General features: G+C 48.7%; 19 non-coding genes and 2 pseudogenes across 19 annotated transcripts; 7 read left to right on the top strand and 14 right to left on the bottom strand.

Annotated features, from left to right (window-relative positions):
- The first annotated feature begins 596 nt into the window (after positions 1-596).
- Positions 597-760, top strand: LOC135028206 (U1 spliceosomal RNA). Its single transcript, XR_010224556.1, has one exon. It is a non-coding gene; the product is annotated as a U1 spliceosomal RNA (small nuclear RNA).
- A 152-nt stretch (positions 761-912) lies between these two features.
- On the top strand, positions 913-1,075 carry LOC135028297 (U1 spliceosomal RNA). Its single transcript, XR_010224645.1, has one exon. It is a non-coding gene; the product is annotated as a U1 spliceosomal RNA (small nuclear RNA).
- Positions 1,076-1,749: 674 nt separating this feature from the next.
- Positions 1,750-1,913, top strand: LOC135028187 (U1 spliceosomal RNA). Its single transcript, XR_010224537.1, has one exon. It is a non-coding gene; the product is annotated as a U1 spliceosomal RNA (small nuclear RNA).
- Positions 1,914-2,055: 142 nt separating this feature from the next.
- LOC135028245 (U1 spliceosomal RNA) lies at positions 2,056-2,218 on the top strand. Its single transcript, XR_010224594.1, has one exon. It is a non-coding gene; the product is annotated as a U1 spliceosomal RNA (small nuclear RNA).
- A 674-nt stretch (positions 2,219-2,892) lies between these two features.
- Positions 2,893-3,056, top strand: LOC135028229 (U1 spliceosomal RNA). The gene has a single exon (XR_010224579.1). It is a non-coding gene; the product is annotated as a U1 spliceosomal RNA (small nuclear RNA).
- Positions 3,057-3,198: 142 nt separating this feature from the next.
- Positions 3,199-3,361, top strand: LOC135028280 (U1 spliceosomal RNA). The gene has a single exon (XR_010224629.1). It is a non-coding gene; the product is annotated as a U1 spliceosomal RNA (small nuclear RNA).
- An 828-nt stretch (positions 3,362-4,189) lies between these two features.
- On the bottom strand, positions 4,190-4,352 carry LOC135028315 (U1 spliceosomal RNA). The gene has a single exon (XR_010224662.1). It is a non-coding gene; the product is annotated as a U1 spliceosomal RNA (small nuclear RNA).
- A 468-nt stretch (positions 4,353-4,820) lies between these two features.
- LOC135028235 (U1 spliceosomal RNA) lies at positions 4,821-4,983 on the top strand. Its single transcript, XR_010224584.1, has one exon. It is a non-coding gene; the product is annotated as a U1 spliceosomal RNA (small nuclear RNA).
- Positions 4,984-5,838: 855 nt separating this feature from the next.
- On the bottom strand, positions 5,839-5,974 carry LOC135028350 (U1 spliceosomal RNA; annotated as a pseudogene).
- A 152-nt stretch (positions 5,975-6,126) lies between these two features.
- On the bottom strand, positions 6,127-6,290 carry LOC135028429 (U1 spliceosomal RNA). The gene has a single exon (XR_010224739.1). It is a non-coding gene; the product is annotated as a U1 spliceosomal RNA (small nuclear RNA).
- Positions 6,291-6,964: 674 nt separating this feature from the next.
- LOC135028244 (U1 spliceosomal RNA) lies at positions 6,965-7,127 on the bottom strand. The gene has a single exon (XR_010224593.1). It is a non-coding gene; the product is annotated as a U1 spliceosomal RNA (small nuclear RNA).
- A 152-nt stretch (positions 7,128-7,279) lies between these two features.
- On the bottom strand, positions 7,280-7,443 carry LOC135028145 (U1 spliceosomal RNA). Its single transcript, XR_010224497.1, has one exon. It is a non-coding gene; the product is annotated as a U1 spliceosomal RNA (small nuclear RNA).
- A 674-nt stretch (positions 7,444-8,117) lies between these two features.
- On the bottom strand, positions 8,118-8,280 carry LOC135028243 (U1 spliceosomal RNA). Its single transcript, XR_010224592.1, has one exon. It is a non-coding gene; the product is annotated as a U1 spliceosomal RNA (small nuclear RNA).
- A 152-nt stretch (positions 8,281-8,432) lies between these two features.
- On the bottom strand, positions 8,433-8,596 carry LOC135028290 (U1 spliceosomal RNA). Its single transcript, XR_010224639.1, has one exon. It is a non-coding gene; the product is annotated as a U1 spliceosomal RNA (small nuclear RNA).
- Positions 8,597-11,020: 2,424 nt separating this feature from the next.
- Positions 11,021-11,184, bottom strand: LOC135028392 (U1 spliceosomal RNA). The gene has a single exon (XR_010224706.1). It is a non-coding gene; the product is annotated as a U1 spliceosomal RNA (small nuclear RNA).
- A 152-nt stretch (positions 11,185-11,336) lies between these two features.
- Positions 11,337-11,500, bottom strand: LOC135028197 (U1 spliceosomal RNA). Its single transcript, XR_010224546.1, has one exon. It is a non-coding gene; the product is annotated as a U1 spliceosomal RNA (small nuclear RNA).
- Positions 11,501-12,170: 670 nt separating this feature from the next.
- LOC135028331 (U1 spliceosomal RNA) lies at positions 12,171-12,334 on the bottom strand. The gene has a single exon (XR_010224674.1). It is a non-coding gene; the product is annotated as a U1 spliceosomal RNA (small nuclear RNA).
- An 835-nt stretch (positions 12,335-13,169) lies between these two features.
- Positions 13,170-13,305, bottom strand: LOC135028339 (U1 spliceosomal RNA; annotated as a pseudogene).
- Positions 13,306-13,457: 152 nt separating this feature from the next.
- On the bottom strand, positions 13,458-13,621 carry LOC135028279 (U1 spliceosomal RNA). Its single transcript, XR_010224628.1, has one exon. It is a non-coding gene; the product is annotated as a U1 spliceosomal RNA (small nuclear RNA).
- Positions 13,622-14,295: 674 nt separating this feature from the next.
- On the bottom strand, positions 14,296-14,458 carry LOC135028241 (U1 spliceosomal RNA). The gene has a single exon (XR_010224590.1). It is a non-coding gene; the product is annotated as a U1 spliceosomal RNA (small nuclear RNA).
- Positions 14,459-14,610: 152 nt separating this feature from the next.
- Positions 14,611-14,774, bottom strand: LOC135028442 (U1 spliceosomal RNA). The gene has a single exon (XR_010224752.1). It is a non-coding gene; the product is annotated as a U1 spliceosomal RNA (small nuclear RNA).
- Positions 14,775-17,578: the final 2,804 nt, after the last annotated feature.

Below are 17,578 nucleotides of genomic sequence, written 5' to 3'. Positions count from 1 at the left end.
CCCTTGCGCACTATCCTGACTTCTCCTCCTGTCTGCTTACTTTGTGCCTTCCAACGCACAATGCGATCTACAGGTAGTGCTGCAGGGCCCAGACCCTTTTACTTGCCTTACAGAGCAGCTCTGGAGCTGTTACAGTGCCCAGCTGCTGCAAGAAATCAGCTTGAATGCTTCAGGGGCTGGGGCATAGCCAACATGAGCCCCACACCAAAGGAGGGTGGAGGTGTTTAATGCAAACTAGGGGTCAGCCAAGCGCCGCAAAAGGCCACCATGCCCTGCACGCCCCTTTTCTCTTTTCATATGCAGACGAGGGTTGAAGCCAACTTTGACCCACTGCTTGGATGACATCACCATATGCAAATCCATCTGCGGCAGGCCTTCCCCCAGGAATGCTTGCACTAGTTGTTGCATTTGGTTTGTTGTTTGGGGGTGCTTCAGTATTAGGCAGCCTTCTGCCCTCCCATGTTCATCTGAAAATATATGTTCTCCCTGCAGTTGTTGTCCCAAGATGAGAGTTCCCTTGTGCTGCCTCAGTTGAATCTCCTTTACTTGACAGAGATGTGCATGAGCAGCGGCCCTCCCCAGCCCTATTCCAAATCATACTTATTTTGCATAGGAGATACCATGGTCATGAAGATTTTTCTCCCAGGGTGAGGTTCATTCATTGCATTTTGGGTATGCTGACCCCTGTGATTTCCCCAAATGTGGGAAACTTGACTGCATTATTTGTGGTAGTGGGAGACTGTGTTTGTGCTTTCCTCTGGTCAGCTCTGGTAAAAGTCAGATTTCTTTGTCTCAGATTTTCCTTTAGCCTTGTTCTTCTTTCGAGAGTTCCCTTGTGCTGCCTCAGTTGGATCTCCTTCACTTTACAGGGGGGTACCCGAGCAGCGACCCTCCCCAGCTCTAGCCCAACTCCTACTTACCTGCCAGGTGAGATACTATGATCATGAAGGTGCTTCTCCCAGGGCAAGGCTCACCCATTGTACTCTGGGTGTGCTGCTCCTGCGATTTCCCCAAATGTGGGAAACTTGACTGCATAATTTGTGTTTCCCCTGGTCGGCTCTCGTATAATTCAGATCTCTTTGTCTCAGGTCTCTCTCCAGCCTAGTTTGCTGTCTGTTTCCACTTCTCTTTTCTTCAGCCGCTCCCTTCTATACCCTTGTGCACTATCCTGACTTCTCCTCCCGTCTGCTTACTTTGTGCCTTCCAATGCACAATGCAAACTACAGGTAGTGCTGCAGGGCCCACACCCTTTTACTTGCCTTACAGAGCAGCTCTGGAGCTGTTGCAGTGCCAAGCTGCTGCAAGAAATCAGCTTGAATGCTTCAGGGGCTGGGGCATAGCCAACATGAGCCCCACACCGAAGAAGGGTGGAGGTGTTTAATGCAAACTAGGGGTCAGACAAGCGCAGCAAAAGGCCACCATGCCCTGCACGCCCCTTTTCTGTTTTCATATGCAGACGAGGGTTGAAGCCAACTTTGACCCACTGCTTGGATGACATCACCATATGCAAATCCATCTGCGGCAGGCCTTCCCCCAGGAATGCTTGCACTAGTTGTTGCATTTGGTTTGTTGTTTGGGGGTGCTTCAGTATTAGGCAGCCGTCTGCCCTCCCATGTTCATCTGAAAATATGTGTTCTCCCTGCAGTTGTTGTCCCTAGATGAGAGTTCCCTTGTGCTGCCTCAGTTGAATCTCCTTAACTTGACAGAGATGTGCCTGAGCAGCGGCCCTCCCCAGCTCTATCCCAAATCATACTTATTTTGCATAGGAGATACCATGGTCATGAAGATTATTCTCCCAGGGTGAGGTTCATTCATTGCATTCTGGGTATGCTGACCCCTGTGATTTCCCCAAATGTGGGAAACTCGACTGCTTTATTTGTGGTAGTGGGGGACTGTGTTTGTGTTTTCCTCTGGTCAGCTCTGGTAAAAGTCAGATTTCTTTGTTTCAGAGCCTTGTTCTTCTTTTGAGAGTTCCCTTGTGCTGCCTCAGTTGGATCTCCTTCACTTGACAGGGGGGTGCCCGAGCAGAGACCCTCCCCAGCTCTAGCCCAACTCCTACTTACCTGCCAGGTGAGATACTATGATCATGAAGGTGCTTCTCCCAGGGCAAGGCTCACCCATTGCACTCTGGGTGTGCTGCCCCTGCGATTTCCCCAAATGTGGGAAACTTGACTGCATAATTTGTGTTTCCCCTGGTCGGCTCTCGTATAATTCAGATCTCTTTGTCTCAGGTCTCTCTCCAGCCTAGTTTGCTGTCTGTTTCCACTTCTCTTTTCTTCAGCCGCTCCCTTCTATACCCTTGTGCACTATCCTGACTTCTCCTCCCGTCTGCTTACTTTGTGCCTTCCAATGCACAATGCAAACTACAGGTAGTGCTGCAGGGCCCACACCCTTTTACTTGCCTTACAGAGCAGCTCTGGAGCTGTTACAGTGCCCAGCTGCTGCAAGAAATCTGCTTGAATGCTTCAGGGGATGGGGCATGGCCAACATGAGCCCCACACCAAAGGAGGGTGGAGGTGTTTAATGCGAACTAGGGGTCATCCAAGCACCGCAAAAGGCCGCCATGCCCTGCACGCCCCTTTTCTCTTTTCATATGCAGATGAGGGTTGAAGCCAACTTTGACCCACTGCTTGTATGACATCACCGTATGCAAATCCGTCTTCTGCAGAACTTCCCCCAGGAATGCTTGCACTAGTTGTTGCATTTGGTTTGTTGTTTGGGGGTGCTTCAGTATTAGGCAGCCTTCTGCCCTCCCATGTTCATCTGAAAATATGTGTTCTCCCTGCAGTTGTTGTCCCTAGATGAGAGTTCCCTTGTGCTGCCTCAGTTGAATCTCCTTAACTTGACAGAGATGTGCCTGAGCAGCGGCCCTCCCCAGCTCTATCCCAAATCATACTTATTTTGCATAGGAGATACCATGGTCATGAAGATTATTCTCCCAGGGTGAGGTTCATTCATTGCATTCTAGGTATGCTGACCCCTGTGATTTCCCCAAATGTGGGAAACTCGACTGCTTTATTTGTGGTAGTGGGGGACTGTGTTTGTGTTTTCCTCTGGTCAGCTCTGGTAAAAGTCAGATTTCTTTGTTTCAGAGCCTTGTTCTTCTTTTGAGAGTTCCCTTGTGCTGCCTCAGTTGGATCTCCTTCACTTGACAGGGGGGTACCCGAGCAGCGACCCTCCCCAGCTCTAGCCCAACTCCTACTTACCTGCCAGGTGAGATACTATGATCATGAAGGTGCTTCTCCCAGGGCAAGGCTCACCCATTGCACTCTGGGTGTGCTGCTCCTGCGATTTCCCCAAATGTGGGAAACTTGACTGCATAATTTGTGTTTCCCCTGGTCGGCTCTCGTATAATTCAGATCTCTTTGTCTCAGGTCTCTCTCCAGCCTAGTTTGCTGTCTGTTTCCACTTCTCTTTTCTTCAGCCGCTCCCTTCTATACCCTTGTGCACTATCCTGACTTCTCCTCCCGTCTGCTTACTTTGTGCCTTCCAATGCACAATGCAAACTACAGGTAGTGCTGCAGGGCCCACACCCTTTTACTTGCCTTACAGAGCAGCTCTGGAGCTGTTAAAGTGCCCAGCTGCTGCAAGAAATCAGCTTGAATGCTTCAGGGGCTGGGGCATAGCCAACATGAGCCCCACACCGAAGGAGGGTGGAGGTGTTTAATGCAAACTAGGGGTCGGTCAAGCGCCGCAAAAGGCCACCATGCCCTGCACGCCCCTTTTCTGTTTTCATATGCAGACGAGGGTTGAAGCCAACTTTGACCCACTGCTTGGATGACATCACCATATGCAAATCCATCTGCGGCAGGCCTTCCCCCAGGAATGCTTGCACTAGTTGTTGCATTTGGTTTGTTGTTTGGGGGTGCTTCAGTATTAGTCAGCCTTCTGCTCCACCCTCCTTTGGTGTGGGGCTCATGTTGGCCATGTCCCATCCCCTGAAGCATTCAAGCAGATTTCTTGCAGCAGCTGGGCACTGTAACAGCTCCAGAGCTGCTCTGTAAGGCAAGTAAAAGGGTGTGGGCCCTGCAGCACTACCTGTAGTTTGCATTGTGCATTGGAAGGCACAAAGTAAGCAGACGGGAGGAGAAGTCAGGATAGTGCACAAGGGTATAGAAGGGAGCGGCTGAAGAAAAGAGAAGTGGAAACAGACAGCAAACTAGGCTGGAGAGAGATCTGAGACAAAGAGATCTGAATTATACGAGAGCCGACCAGGGGAAACACAAATTATGCAGTCAAGTTTCCCACATTTGGGGAAATCGCAGGGGCTGCACACCCAGAGTGCAATGGGTGAGCCTTGCCCTGGGAGAAGCACCTTTATGATCATAGTATCTCACCTGGCAGGTAAGTAGGAGTTGGGCTAGAGCTGGGGAGGGTCGCTGCTCGGGCACCCCCCTGTTAAGTGAAGGAGATCCAACTGAGGCAGCACAAGGGAACTCTCAAAAGAAGAACAAGGCTAGAGGAAGATCTGAAACAAAGAAATCTGACTTTTACCAGAGCTGACCAGAAGAAAACACAAACACAGTCCCCCACTACCACAAATAAAGCAGTCGAGTTTCCCACATTTGGGGAAATCACAGGGGTCAGCATACCCAAAATGCAATGAATGAACCTCACCTCGACTGCTTTATTTGTGGTAGTGGGGGACTGTGTTTGTGTTTTCTTCTGGTCAGCTCTGGTAAAAGTCAGATTTCTTTGTTTCAGATCTTCCTCTAGCCTTGTTCTTCTTTTGAGAGTTCCCTTGTGCTGCCTCAGTTGGATCTCCTTCACTTAACAGGGGGGTGCCCGAGCAGCGACCCTCCCCAGCTCTAGCCCAACTCATACTTACCTGCCAGGTGAGATACTATGATCATGAAGGTGCTTCTCCCAGGGCAAGGCTCACCCATTGCACTCTGGGTGTGCTGCCCCTGCGATTTCCCCAAATGTGGGAAACTTGACTGCATAATTTGTGTTTCCCCTGGTCGGCTATCGTATAATTCAGATCTCTTTGTCTCAGATCTCTCTCCAGCCTAGTTTGCTGTCTGTTTCCACTTCTCTTTTCTTCAGCCGCTCCCTTCTATACCCTTGTGCACTATCCAGACTTCTCCTCCCGTCTGCTTACTTTGTGCCTTCCAATGCACAATGCAAACTACAGGTAGTGCTGCAGGGCCCACACCCTTTTACTTGCCTTACAGAGCAGCTCTTGAGCTGTTACAGTGCCCAGCTGCTGCAAGAAATCTGCTTGAAAGCTTCAGGGGATGGGGCATGGCCAACATGAGCCCCACACCAAAGCAGGGTGCAGCAGAAGGCTGCCTAATACTGAAGCACCCCCAAACAACAAACCAAATGCAACAACTAGTGCAAGCATTCCTGGGGGAAGGCCTGCCGCAGATGGATTTGCATATGGTGATGTCATCCAAGCAGTGGGTCAAAGTTGGCTTCAACCCTCATCTGCATATGAAAACAGAAAAGGGGCGTGCAGGGCATGGTGGCCTTTTGCGGCGCTTGACTGACCCCTAGTTTGCATTAAACACCTCCACCCTCCTTCGGTGTGGGGCTGATGTTGGCTATGCCCCAGCCCCTGAAGCATTCAAGCTGATTTCTTGCAGCAGCTGGGCACTGTAACAGCTCCAGAGCTGCTCTGTAAGGCAAGTAAAAGGGTGTGGGCCCTGCAGCACTACCTGTAGTTTGCATTGTGCATTGGAAGGCACAAAGTAAGCAGACGGGAGGAGAAGTCAGGATAGTGCACAAGGGTATAGAAGGGAGCGGCTGAAGAAAAGAGAAGTGGAAACAGACAGCAAACTAGGCTGGAGAGAGACCTGAGACAAAGAGATCTGAATTATACGAGAGCCGACGAGGGGAAACACAAATTATGCAGTCAAGTTTCCCACATTTGGGGAAATCGCAGGAGCAGCACACCCAGAGTACAATGGGTGAGCCTTGCCCTGGGAGAAGCACCTTAATGATCATAGTATCTCACCTGGCAGGTAAGTAGGAGTTGGGCTAGAGCTGGGGAGGGTCGCTGCTCGGGTACCCCCCTGTAAAGTGAAGGAGATCCAACAAAGGCAGCACAAGGGAACTCTCGAAAGAAGAACAAGGCTAGAGGAAAATGTGAGACAAAGAAATCTGACTTTTACTAGAGCTGACCAGAGGAAAGCACAAACACAGTCCCCCACTACCACAAATAATGCAGTTGAGTTTCCCACATTTGGGGAAATCACAGGGGTCAGCATACCCAAAATGCAATGAATGAACCTCACCCTGGGAGAACAATCTTCATGACCATGGTATCTCCTATGCAAAATAAGTATGATTTGGGATAGGGCTGGTGAGGGCAGCTGCTCAGGCACATCTCTGTCAAGTAAAGGAGATTCAACTGAGGCAGCACAAGTGAACTCTCATCTGGGGACAACAACTGCAGGGAGAACATATATTTTCAGATGAACATGGGAGGGCGGAAGGCTGCCTAATACTGAAGCACCATCAAATATCAAACCATATGCAACAACTAGTACAAGCACTCCTGGGGGAAGGTCTGCAGCAGACGGATTTGCATACGGTGATGTTATCCAAGCAGTGGGCCAAAGTTGACTGGAACCCTCATCTGCATATGAAAAGAGAAAAGGGGCATGCAGGGCATGGCGGCCTTTTGCAGTGCTTGGATGACCCCTAGTTCGCATTAAACACCTCCCCCCTCCTTTGGTGTGGGGCTCATGTTGGCCATGCCCCATCCCCTGAAGCATTCAAGCTGATTTCTTGCAGCAGCTGGGCACTGTAACAGCTCCAGAGCTGCTCTGTAAGGCAAGTAAAAGGGTGTGGGCCCTGCAGCACTACCTGTAGTTTGCATTGTGCATTGGAAGGCACAAAGTAAGCAGACGGGAGGAGAAGTCAGGATAGTGCACAAGGGTATAGAAGGGAGCGGCTGAAGAAAAGAGAAGTGGAAACAGACAGCAAACTAGGCTGGAGAGAGACCTGAGACAAAGAGATCTGAATTATACGAGAGCCGACCAGGGGAAACACAAATTATGCAGTCAAGTTTCCCACATTTGGGGAAATCGCAGGGGCAGCACACCCAGAGTGCAATGGGTGAGCCTTGCCCTGGGAGAAGCACCTTCATGATCATAGTATCTCACCTGGCAGGTAAGTAGGAGTTGGGCTAGAGCTGGGGAGGGTCGCTGCTCGGGTACCCCCCTGTCAAGTGAAGGAGATCCAACTGAGGCAGCACAATGGAACTCTCGAAAGAAGAACAAGGCTAGAGGAAAATCTGAGACAAAGAAATCTGACTTTTACCAGAGCTGACCAGAGGAAAGCACAAACACAGTCCCCCACTACCACAAATAATGCAGTCAAGTTTCCCACATTTGGGGAAATCACAGGGGTCAGCATACCCAAAATGCAATGAATGAACCTCACCCTGGGAGAACAATCTTCATGACCATGGTATCTCCTATGCAAAATAAGTATGATTTGGAATAGGGCTGGGGAGGGCCGCTGCTCATGCACATCTCTGTCAAGTAAAGGAGATTCAACTGAGGCAGCACAAGGGAACTCTCATCTGGGGACAACAACTGCAGGGAGAACACATATTTTCAGATGAACATGGGAGGGCAGAAGGCTGCCTAATACTGAAGCACCCCCAAACAACAAACCAAATGCAACAACTAGTGCAAGCATTCCTGGGGGAAGTTCTGCAGAAGACGGATTTGCATACGGTGATGTCATCCAAGCAGTGGGTCAAAGTTGGCTTCAACCCTCATCTGCATATGAAAAGAGAAAAGGGGCGTGCAGGGCATGGCGGCCTTTTTCGGTGCTTGGATGACCCCTAGTTCGCATTAAACACCTCCACCCTCCTTTGGTGTGGGGCTCATGTTGGCCATGCCCCATCCCCTGAAGCATTCAAGCTGATTTCTTGCAGCAGCTGGGCACTGTAACAGCTCCAGAGCTGCTCTGTAAGGCAAGTAAAAGGGTGTGGGCCCTGCAGCACTACCTGTAGTTTGCATTGTGCATTGGAAGGCACAAAGTAAGCAGACGGGAGGAGAAGTCAGGATAGTGCACAAGGGTATAGAAGGGAGCGGTTGAAGAAAAGAGAAGTGGAAACAGACAGCAAACTAGGCTGGAGAGAGACCTGAGACAAAGAGATCTGAATTATACGAGAGCCGACCAGGGGAAACACAAATTATGCAGTCAAGTTTCCCACATTTGGGGAAATCGCAGGGGCAGCACACCCAGAGTGCAATGGGTGAGCCTTGCCCTGGGAGAAGCACCTTCATGATCATAGTATCTCACCTGGCAGGTAAGTAGGAGTTGGGCTAGAGCTGGGGAGGGTCGCTGTTCGGGCACCCCCCTGTCAAGTGAAAGAGATCTAACTGAGGCAGCACAAGGGAACTCTCGAAAGAAGAACAAGGCTAGAGGAAGATCTGAGACAAAGAAATCTGACTTTTACCAGAGCTGACCAGAGGAAAGCACAAACACAGTCCCCCACTACCACAAATAATGCAGTCGAGTTTCCCACATTTGGGAAAATCACAGGGGTCAGCATACCCAGAATGCAATGAATGAACCTCACCCTGGGAGAACAATCTTCATGACCATGGTATCTCCTATGCAAAATAAGTATGATTTGGGATAGGGCTGGTGAGGGCCGCTGCTCAGGCACATCTCTGTCAAGTAAAGGAGATTCAACTGAGGCAGCACAAGGGAACTCTCATCTGGGGACAACAACTGCAGGGAGACCACATCTTTTCAGATGAACATGGGAGGGCGGAAGGCTGCCTAATACTGAAGCACCATCAAATATCAAACCATATGCAACAACTAGTACAAGCACTCCTTGGGGAAGGTCTGCAGCAGACGGATTTGCATACGGTGATGTTATCCAAGCAGTGGGCCAAAGTTGACTGGAACCCTCATCTGCATATGAAAAGAGAAAAGGGGCATGCAGGGCATGGCGGCCTTTTGCAGTGCTTGGATGACCCCTAGTTCGCATTAAACACCTCCACCCTCCTTTGGTGTGGGGCTCATGTTGGCCATGCCCCATCCCCTGAAGCATTCAAGCTGATTTCTTGCAGCAGCTGGGCACTGTAACAGCTCCAGAGCTGTTCTGTAAGGCAAGTAAAAGGGTGTGGGCCCTGCAGCACCACCTGTTGTTCGCATTGTGCGTTGGAAGGCACAAATTAAGCAGACGGGAGGAGAAGTCAGGATAGTGCGCAAGGGCATACTTTTCTCTTAGTCCGGGGGCAAGGCTTCAAAATGGGGTCTGCAACGGAGGAGACACAGGGGGCGTGGTCACAGCAGCTTTTCTCTACAGCCTGCACCAGCAGGAGCCTACACCATTTTTTATGATCACGCTGAACTGCAGTGCGACTGCAATTACAGCATGGTCAAGAAGGGAGGCGTCATGCTGGGTGGCCATGCCCTGTCACTGTGCAGGAGCCAGCACAGCTCACACACTAGTCCCCGGGTGCAGCCCCCAACCCCCGGGACACCCGGAGCAACAAAATGTAGATTCAGGCCACCAGGCCACGCCCCTACCTATGAAACCATGCCTCCTTTTTACCATTGCGCTGTTTATCTGCGCGCACTGCATTACAATCTCCCTCGCCACCTTTCTGGGTGTCACCAGTGATAGTGACACCTCTGCCATGCTTGTAGCAGCTGGTCCTAAGATCTACGCCTCAAGCCCTGAGTGTTTGCCCTTGTGACTTGTTGATCATCATAGCGAAGCAGATGCTTACAGAAAACTGCAGGGGCTTAGATTGAAAATAAAAAAATTGATGGGTATAAGGTAGAGAGGAGCGGGTTCGGTTCTCCGAGAACCGAATTCCCCACGAACTCCACGTGGTTTACACTGGTCCGAGGCAGGCTCGGTTGTTCCCGCCTGACTCGGAAAACCTGAACAAGGGAAAATGTCATCATCCCGCTGTCGGATTCTTGCGAGATTCGGATTCCATATAAAGAGCTGCGCGTTGCTGCCATTTTTACTCGTGCATTGAAGAGAGAGCGGAGAGGACGTGGCTATGTTCTCTCAGTGGAAATCTCAATATCAGTGCTCAGTATCAGTGGTTACTTATTGCTGCTCAGTAATACTAGTAGTGTGTCTCTCCTGCTCAGTGTATGTTCTCAGTAGTATCCTCATCAGTGCTCAGTATCACTGCTCATTGTCTTGTGCTGCATTGTGGTGCTCAGCATACTACAGTACATTACTAATAGTCCAGTGCTGCATCTTGCTGCTCAGTGTCAGTTCTAGTATCCTCATCAGTGCTCACTATCACTGCTCATTGCATTGTGGTGTTCTGTATACTACAGTAACATAGTAATATAGTATATATAGAGGAGCGGGTTCGGTTCTCCGAGAACCGAATTCCCGACGAACTCCACGTGGTTTACACTGGTCCGTGGCAGGCTCGGTTGTTCCCGCCTGACTCGGAAAACCTGAACAAGGGAAAATGTCATCATCCCGCTGTCGGATTCTCGCGAGATTCGGATTCCATATAAAGAGCTGCGCGTTGCCGCCATTTTTACTCGTGCATTGAAGAGAGAGCGGAGAGGACGTGGCTATGTTCTCTCAGTGGAAATCTCAATATCAGTGCCCAGTATCAGTGGTTACTTATTGCTGCTCAGTAATACTAGTAGTGTGTCTCTCCTGCTCAGTGTCAGTTCTCAGTAGTATCCTCATCAGTGCTCAGTATCACTGCTCATTGTCTTGTGCTGCATTGTGGTGCTCAGCATACAACAGTACATTACTAATAGTCCAGTGCTGCATCTTGCTGCTCATGTTGGCTATGCCCCAGCCCCTGAAGCATTCAAGCTGATTTCTTGCAGCAGCTGGGCACTGTAACAGCTCCAGAGCTGCTCTGTAAGGCAAGTAAAAGGGTGTTGGCCCTGCAGCACTACCTGTAGTTTGCATTGTGCGTTGGAAGGCACAAAGTAAGCAGACAGGAGAAGTCAGGAGAGTGCACAAGGGCATAGAAGGCAGGGGCTCAAGAAAAGAGAAGTGGAAACAGACAGCAAACTAGGCTGGAGAGAGACCTGAGACAAAGAGATCTGAATTATACGAGTAGCCGACCAGAGGAAACACAAATTATGCAGTCAAGTGTCCCACATTTGGGGAAATCGTAGGAGCAGCACACCCAGAGTGCAATGGGTGAGCCTTGCCCTGGTAGAAGCACCTTCCTGATCATAGTATCTCACTTGGCAGGTAAGAAGGAGTTGGGCTTGAGCTGGGGAGGGTCGCTGCTCGGGCACCCCCCTGTCAAGTGAAGGAGATCCAACTGAGGCAGCACAAGGAAACTCTCAAAAAAAGAACAAGGCTAGAGGAAGATCTGAGACAAAGAAATCTGACTTTTACCAGAGCTGACCAGAGGAAAGCACAAACACAGTCCCCCACTACCACAAATAATGCAGTCGAGTTTCCCACATTTGGGGAAATCACAGGGGTCAGCATACCCAGAATGCAATGAATGAACCTCACCCTGGGAGAACAATCTTCATGACCATGGTATCTCCTATGCAAAATAAGTATGATTTGGGATAGGGCTGGGGAGGGCCGCTGCTCAGGCACATCTCTTTCAAGTAAAGGAGATTCAACTGAGGCAGCACAAGGGAACTCTCATCTGGGGACAACAACTGCAGGGAGAACACATATTTTCAGATGAACATGGGAGAGCTGAAGGCTGCCTAATACTGAAGCACCCCAAACAACAAACCAAATGCAACAACTAGTACAAGCATTCCTGGGGGAAGGTCTGCAGAAGACGGATTTGCATACGGTGATGTCATCCAAGCAGTGGGCCAAAGTTGGCTGGAACCCTCATCTGCATATGAAAAGAGAAAAGGGGTATGCAGGGCATGGCGGCCTTTTGCGGCGCTTGGATGACCCTTAGTTCGCATTAAACACCTCCACCCTCCGTCGGTGTGGGGCTCATGTTGGCTATGCCCCAGCCCCTGAAGCATTCAAGCTGATTTCTTGCAGCAGCTGGGCACTGTAACAGCTCCAGAGCTGCTCTGAAAGGCAAGTAAAAGGGTGTGGGCCCTGCAGCACTACCTGTAGTTTGCATTGTGCGTTGGAAGGCACAAAGTAAGCAGACAGGAGAAGTCAGGAGAGTGCACAAGGGCATAGAAGGCAGCGGCTCAAGAAAAGAGAAGTGGAAACAGACAGCAAACTAGGCTGGAGAGAGACCTGAGACAAAGAGATCTGAATTATACGAGTAGCCGACTAGAGGAAACACAAATTATGCAGTCAAGTGTCCCACATTTGGGGAAATCGTAGGAGCAGCACACCCAGAGTGCAATGGGTGAGCCTTGCCCTGGGAGAAGCACCTTCCTGATCATAGTATCTCACCTGGCAGGTAAGTAGGAGTTGGGCTAGAGATGGGGAGGGTCGCTGCTCGGGCACCCCCCTGTCAAGTGAAGTTCTGCAGAAGACGGATTTGCATACGGTGATGTCATCCAAGCAGTGGGTCAAAGTTGGCTTCAACCCTCATCTGCATATGAAAAGAGAAAAGGGGCGTGCAGGGCATGGCGGCCTTTTGCGGTGCTTGGATGACCCCTAGTTCGCATTAAACACCTCCACCCTCCTTTGGTGTGGGGCTCATGTTGGCCATGCCCCATCCCCTGAAGATGAACATGGGAGGGCAGAAGGCTGCCTAATACTGAAGCACCCCCAAACAACAAACCAAATGCAACAACTAGTGCAAGCATTCCTGGGGGAAGGCCTGCCGCAGATGGATTTGCATATGGTGATGTCATCCAAGCAGTGGGTCAAAGTTGGCTTCAACCCTCGTCTGCATATGAAAAGAGAAAAGGGGCGTGCAGGGCATGGTGGCCTTTTGCGGCGCTTGGCTGACCCCTAGTTTGCATTAAACACCTCCACCCTCCTTTGGTGTGGGGCTCATGTTGGCTATGCCCCAGCCCCTGAAGCATTCAAGCTGATTTCTTGCAGCAGCTGGGCACTGTAACAGCTCCAGAGCTGCTCTGTAAGGCAAGTAAAAGGGTGTGGGCCCTGCAGCACTACCTGTAGTTTGCATTGTGCATTGGAAGGCACAAAGTAAGCAGACGGGAGGAGAAGTCAGGATAGTGCACAAGGGTATAGAAGGGAGCGGCTGAAGAAAAGAGAAGTGGAAACAGACAGCAAACTAGGCTGGAGAGAGACCTGAGACAAAGAGATCTGAATTATACGAGAGCCGACGAGGGGAAACACAAATTATGCAGTCAAGTTTCCCACATTTGGGGAAATCGCAGGAGCAGCACACCCAGAGTGCAATGGTTGAGCCTTGCCCTGGGAGAAGCACCTTCATGATCATAGTATCTCACCTGGCAGGTAAGTAGGAGTTGGGCTAGAGCTGGGGAGGGTCGCTGCTCGGGTTCCCCCCTGTGAAGTGAAGGAGATCCAACTGAGGCAGCACCAGGGAACTCTCGAAAGAAGAACAAGGCTAGAGGAAGATCTGAGACAAAGAAATCTGACTTTTACCAGAGCTGACCAGAGGAAAGCACAAACACAGTCCCCCACTACCACAAATAATGCAGTCGAGTTTCCCACATTTGGGAAAATCACAGGGGTCAGCATACCCAGAATGCAATGAATGAACCTCACCCTGGGAGAACAATCTTCATGACCATGGTATCTCCTATGCAAAATAAGTATGATTTGGGATAGGGCTGGTGAGGGCAGCTGCTCAGGCACATCTCTGTCAAGTAAAGGAGATTCAACTGATGCAGCACAAGTGAACTCTCATCTGGGGACAACAACTGCAGGGAGACCACATCTTTTCAGATGAACATGGGAGGGCAGAAGGCTGCCTAATACTGAAGCACCCCCAAACAACAAACCAAATGCAACAACTAGTGCAAGCATTCCTGGGGGAAGTTCTGCAGAAGACGGATTTGCATACGGTGATGTCATCCAAGCAGTGGGTCAAAGTTGGCTTCAACCCTCATCTGCATATGAAAAGAGAAAAGGGGCGTGCAGGGCATGGCGGCCTTTTGCGGTGCTTGGATGACCCCTAGTTCGCATTAAACACCTCCACCCTCCTTTGGTGTGGGGCTCATGTTGGCCATGCCCCATCCCCTGAAGCATTCAAGCTGATTTCTTGCAGCAGCTGGGCACTGTAACAGCTCCAGAGCTGCTCTGTAAGGCAAGTAAAAGGGTGTGGGCCCTGCAGCACTACCTGTAGTTTGCATTGTGCATTGGAAGGCACAAAGTAAGCAGACGGGAGGAGAAGTCAGGATAGTGCACAAGGGTATAGAAGGGAGCGGTTGAAGAAAAGAGAAGTGGAAACAGACAGCAAACTAGGCTGGAGAGAGACCTGAGACAAAGAGATCTGAATTATACGAGAGCCGACCAGGGGAAACACAAATTATGCAGTCAAGTTTCCCACATTTGGGGAAATCGCAGGGGCAGCACACCCAGAGTGCAATGGGTGAGCCTTGCCCTGGGAGAAGCACCTTCATGATCATAGTATCTCACCTGGCAGGTAAGTAGGAGTTGGGCTAGAGCTGGGGAGGGTCGCTGTTCGGGCACCCCCCTGTCAAGTGAAAGAGATCCAACTGAGGCAGCACAAGGGAACTCTCGAAAGAAGAACAAGGCTAGAGGAAGATCTGAGACAAAGAAATCTGACTTTTACCAGAGCTGACCAGAGGAAAGCACAAACACAGTCCCCCACTACCACAAATAATGCAGTCGAGTTTCCCACATTTGGGAAAATCACAGGGGTCAGCATACCCAGAATGCAATGAATGAACCTCACCCTTGGAGAACAATCTTCATGACCATGGTATCTCCTATGCAAAATAAGTATGATTTGGGATAGGGCTGGTGAGGGCAGCTGCTCAGGCACATCTCTGTCAAGTAAAGGAGATTCAACTGAGGCAGCACAAGTGAACTCTCATCTGGGGACAACAACTGCAGGGAGACCACATCTTTTCAGATGAACATGGGAGGGCGGAAGGCTGCCTAATACTGAAGCACCATCAAATATCAAACCATATGCAACAACTAGTACAAGCACTCCTGGGGGAAGGTCTGCAGCAGACGGATTTGCATACGGTGATGTTATCCAAGCAGTGGGCCAAAGTTGACTGGAACCCTCATCTGCATATGAAAAGAGAAAAGGGGCATGCAGGGCATGGCGGCCTTTTGCAGTGCTTGGATGACCCCTAGTTCGCATTAAACACCTCCCCCCTCCTTTGGTGTGGGGCTCATGTTGGCCATGCCCCATCCCCTGAAGCATTCAAGCTGATTTCTTGCAGCAGCTGGGCACTGTAACAGCTCCAGAGCTGCTCTGTAAGGCAAGTAAAAGGGTGTGGGCCCTGCAGCACTACCTGTAGTTTGCATTCTAGTGTCTTTCGTTTGGGAGAAAAATGCAAAGGTACAATACAGCTTTTCCTTGCCGATATCTCTCTTTTGCAAAGAGCTAGGCATTGGAAAATTCAGGGCTATACCGTGTAGATGAAGCACTAACAGGAGGCTTTTAAATTTTCATTCTAGTGTCTTTCGTTTGGGAGAAAAATGCAAAGGTACAATACAGCTTTTCCTTGCCAATATCTCTCTTTTGCAAAGAGCTAGGCATTGGAAAATTCAGGGCTATAACGTGTAGATGAAGCACTAACAGGAGGCTTTAAAATTTTCATTCTAGTGTCTTTCGTTTGGGAGAAAAATGCAAAAGTACAATGCAGCTTTTCCTTGCCGATATCTCTCTTTTGCAAAGAGATAGGCATTGGAAAATTCAGGGCTATAACGTGTAGATGAAGCACTAATAGGAGGCTTTAAAATTTTCATTCTAGTGTCTTTCGTTTGGGAGAAAAAAGCAAAGGTACAATACAGCTTTTCCTTGCCGTTATCTCTCTTTTGCAAAGAGATAGGCATTGGAAAATTCAGGGCTATAACGTGTAGATGAAGCACTAACAGGAGGCTTTAAAATTTTCATTCTAGTGTCTTTCGTTTGGAAGAAAAATGCAAAGGTACAATACAGCTTTTCCTTGCCGATATCTCTCTTTTGCAAAGAGCTAGGCATTGGAAAATTCAGGGCTATAACGTGTAGATGAAGCACTAACAGTAGGCTTTAAAATTTTCATTCTAGTGTATTTCGTTTGGGAGAGAAATGCAAAGGTACAATACAGCTTTTCCTTGCCAATATCTCTCTTTTGCAAAGAGCTAGGCATTGGAAAATTCAGGGCTATAACGTGTAGATGAAGCACTAACAGGAGGCTTTAAAATTTTCATTCTAGTGTCTTTCGTTTGGGAGAAAAATGCAAAAGTACAATGCAGCTTTTCCTTGCCGATATCTCTCTTTTGCAAAGAGATAGGCATTGGAAAATGCAGGGCTATAACGTGTAGATGAAGCACTAACAGGAGGCTTTAAAATTTTCATTCTAGTGTCTTTCGTTTGGGAGAAAAATGCAAAGGTACAATACAGCATTTCCTTGCCGATATCTCTCTTTTGCAAAGAGATAGGCATTGGAAAATTCAGGGCTATAACGTGTAGATGAAGCACTAACAGGAGGCTTTAAAATTTTCATTCTAGTGTCTTTCGTTTGGGAGAAAAATGCAAAGGTACAATACAGCTTTTCCTTGCCGATATCTCTCTTTTGCAAAGAGATAGGCATTGGAAAATTCAGGGCTATAACGTGTAGATGAAGCACTAACAGGAGGCTTTAACATTTTCATTCTAGTGTACTTCGTTTGGGAGAAAAATGCAAAGGTACAATACAGCTTTTCCTTGCCGATATCTCTCTTTTGCAAAGAGATAGGCATTGGAAAATTCAGGGCTATAACGTGTAGATGAAGCACTAATAGGAGGCTTTAAAATTTTCATTCTAGTGTCCTTCGTTTGGGAGAAAAATGCAAAGGTACAATACAGCTTTTCCTTGCCGATATCTCTCTTTTGCAAAGAGATAGGCATTGGAAAATTCAGGGCTATAACGTGTAGATGAAGCACTAACAGGAGGCTTTAAAATTTTCATTCTAGTGTCTTTCGTTTGGGAGAAAAATGCAAAGGTACAATACAGTTTTTCCTTGCCGATATCTCTCTTTTGCAAAGAGATAGGCATTGGAAAATTCAGGGCTATAACGTGTAGATGAAGCACTAACAGGAGGCTTTAAAATTTTCATTCTAGTGTCTTTCGTTTGGGAGAAAAATGCAAAGGTACAATACAGCTTTTCCTTGCCAATATCTCTCTTTTGCAAAGAGCTAGGCATTGGAAAATTCAGGGCAATAACGTGTAGATGAAGCACTAACAGGAGGCTTTAAAATTTTCATTCTAGTGTCTTTCGTTTGGGAGAAAAATGCAAAAGTACAATGCAGCTTTTCCTTGCCGATATCTCTCTTTTGCAAAGAGATAGGCATTGGAAAATGCAGGGCTATAACGTGTAGATGAAGCACTAACAGGAGGCTTTAAAATTTTCATTCTAGTGTCTTTCGTTTGGGAGAAAAATGCAAAGGTACAATACAGCATTTCCTTGCCGATATCTCTCTTTTGCAAAGAGATAGGCATTGGAAAATTCAGGGCTATAACGTGTAGATGAAGCACTAACAGGAGGCTTTAAAATTTTCATTCTAGTGTCTTTCGTTTGGGAGAAAAATGCAAAGGTACAATACAGCTT

This window comes from Pseudophryne corroboree, unplaced genomic scaffold (genome assembly GCF_028390025.1).
Source record: "Pseudophryne corroboree isolate aPseCor3 unplaced genomic scaffold, aPseCor3.hap2 scaffold_475, whole genome shotgun sequence".
NCBI lineage: Eukaryota > Metazoa > Chordata > Amphibia > Anura > Myobatrachidae > Pseudophryne > Pseudophryne corroboree.
This window is presented reverse-complemented; position numbering and strand designations above follow the sequence as displayed.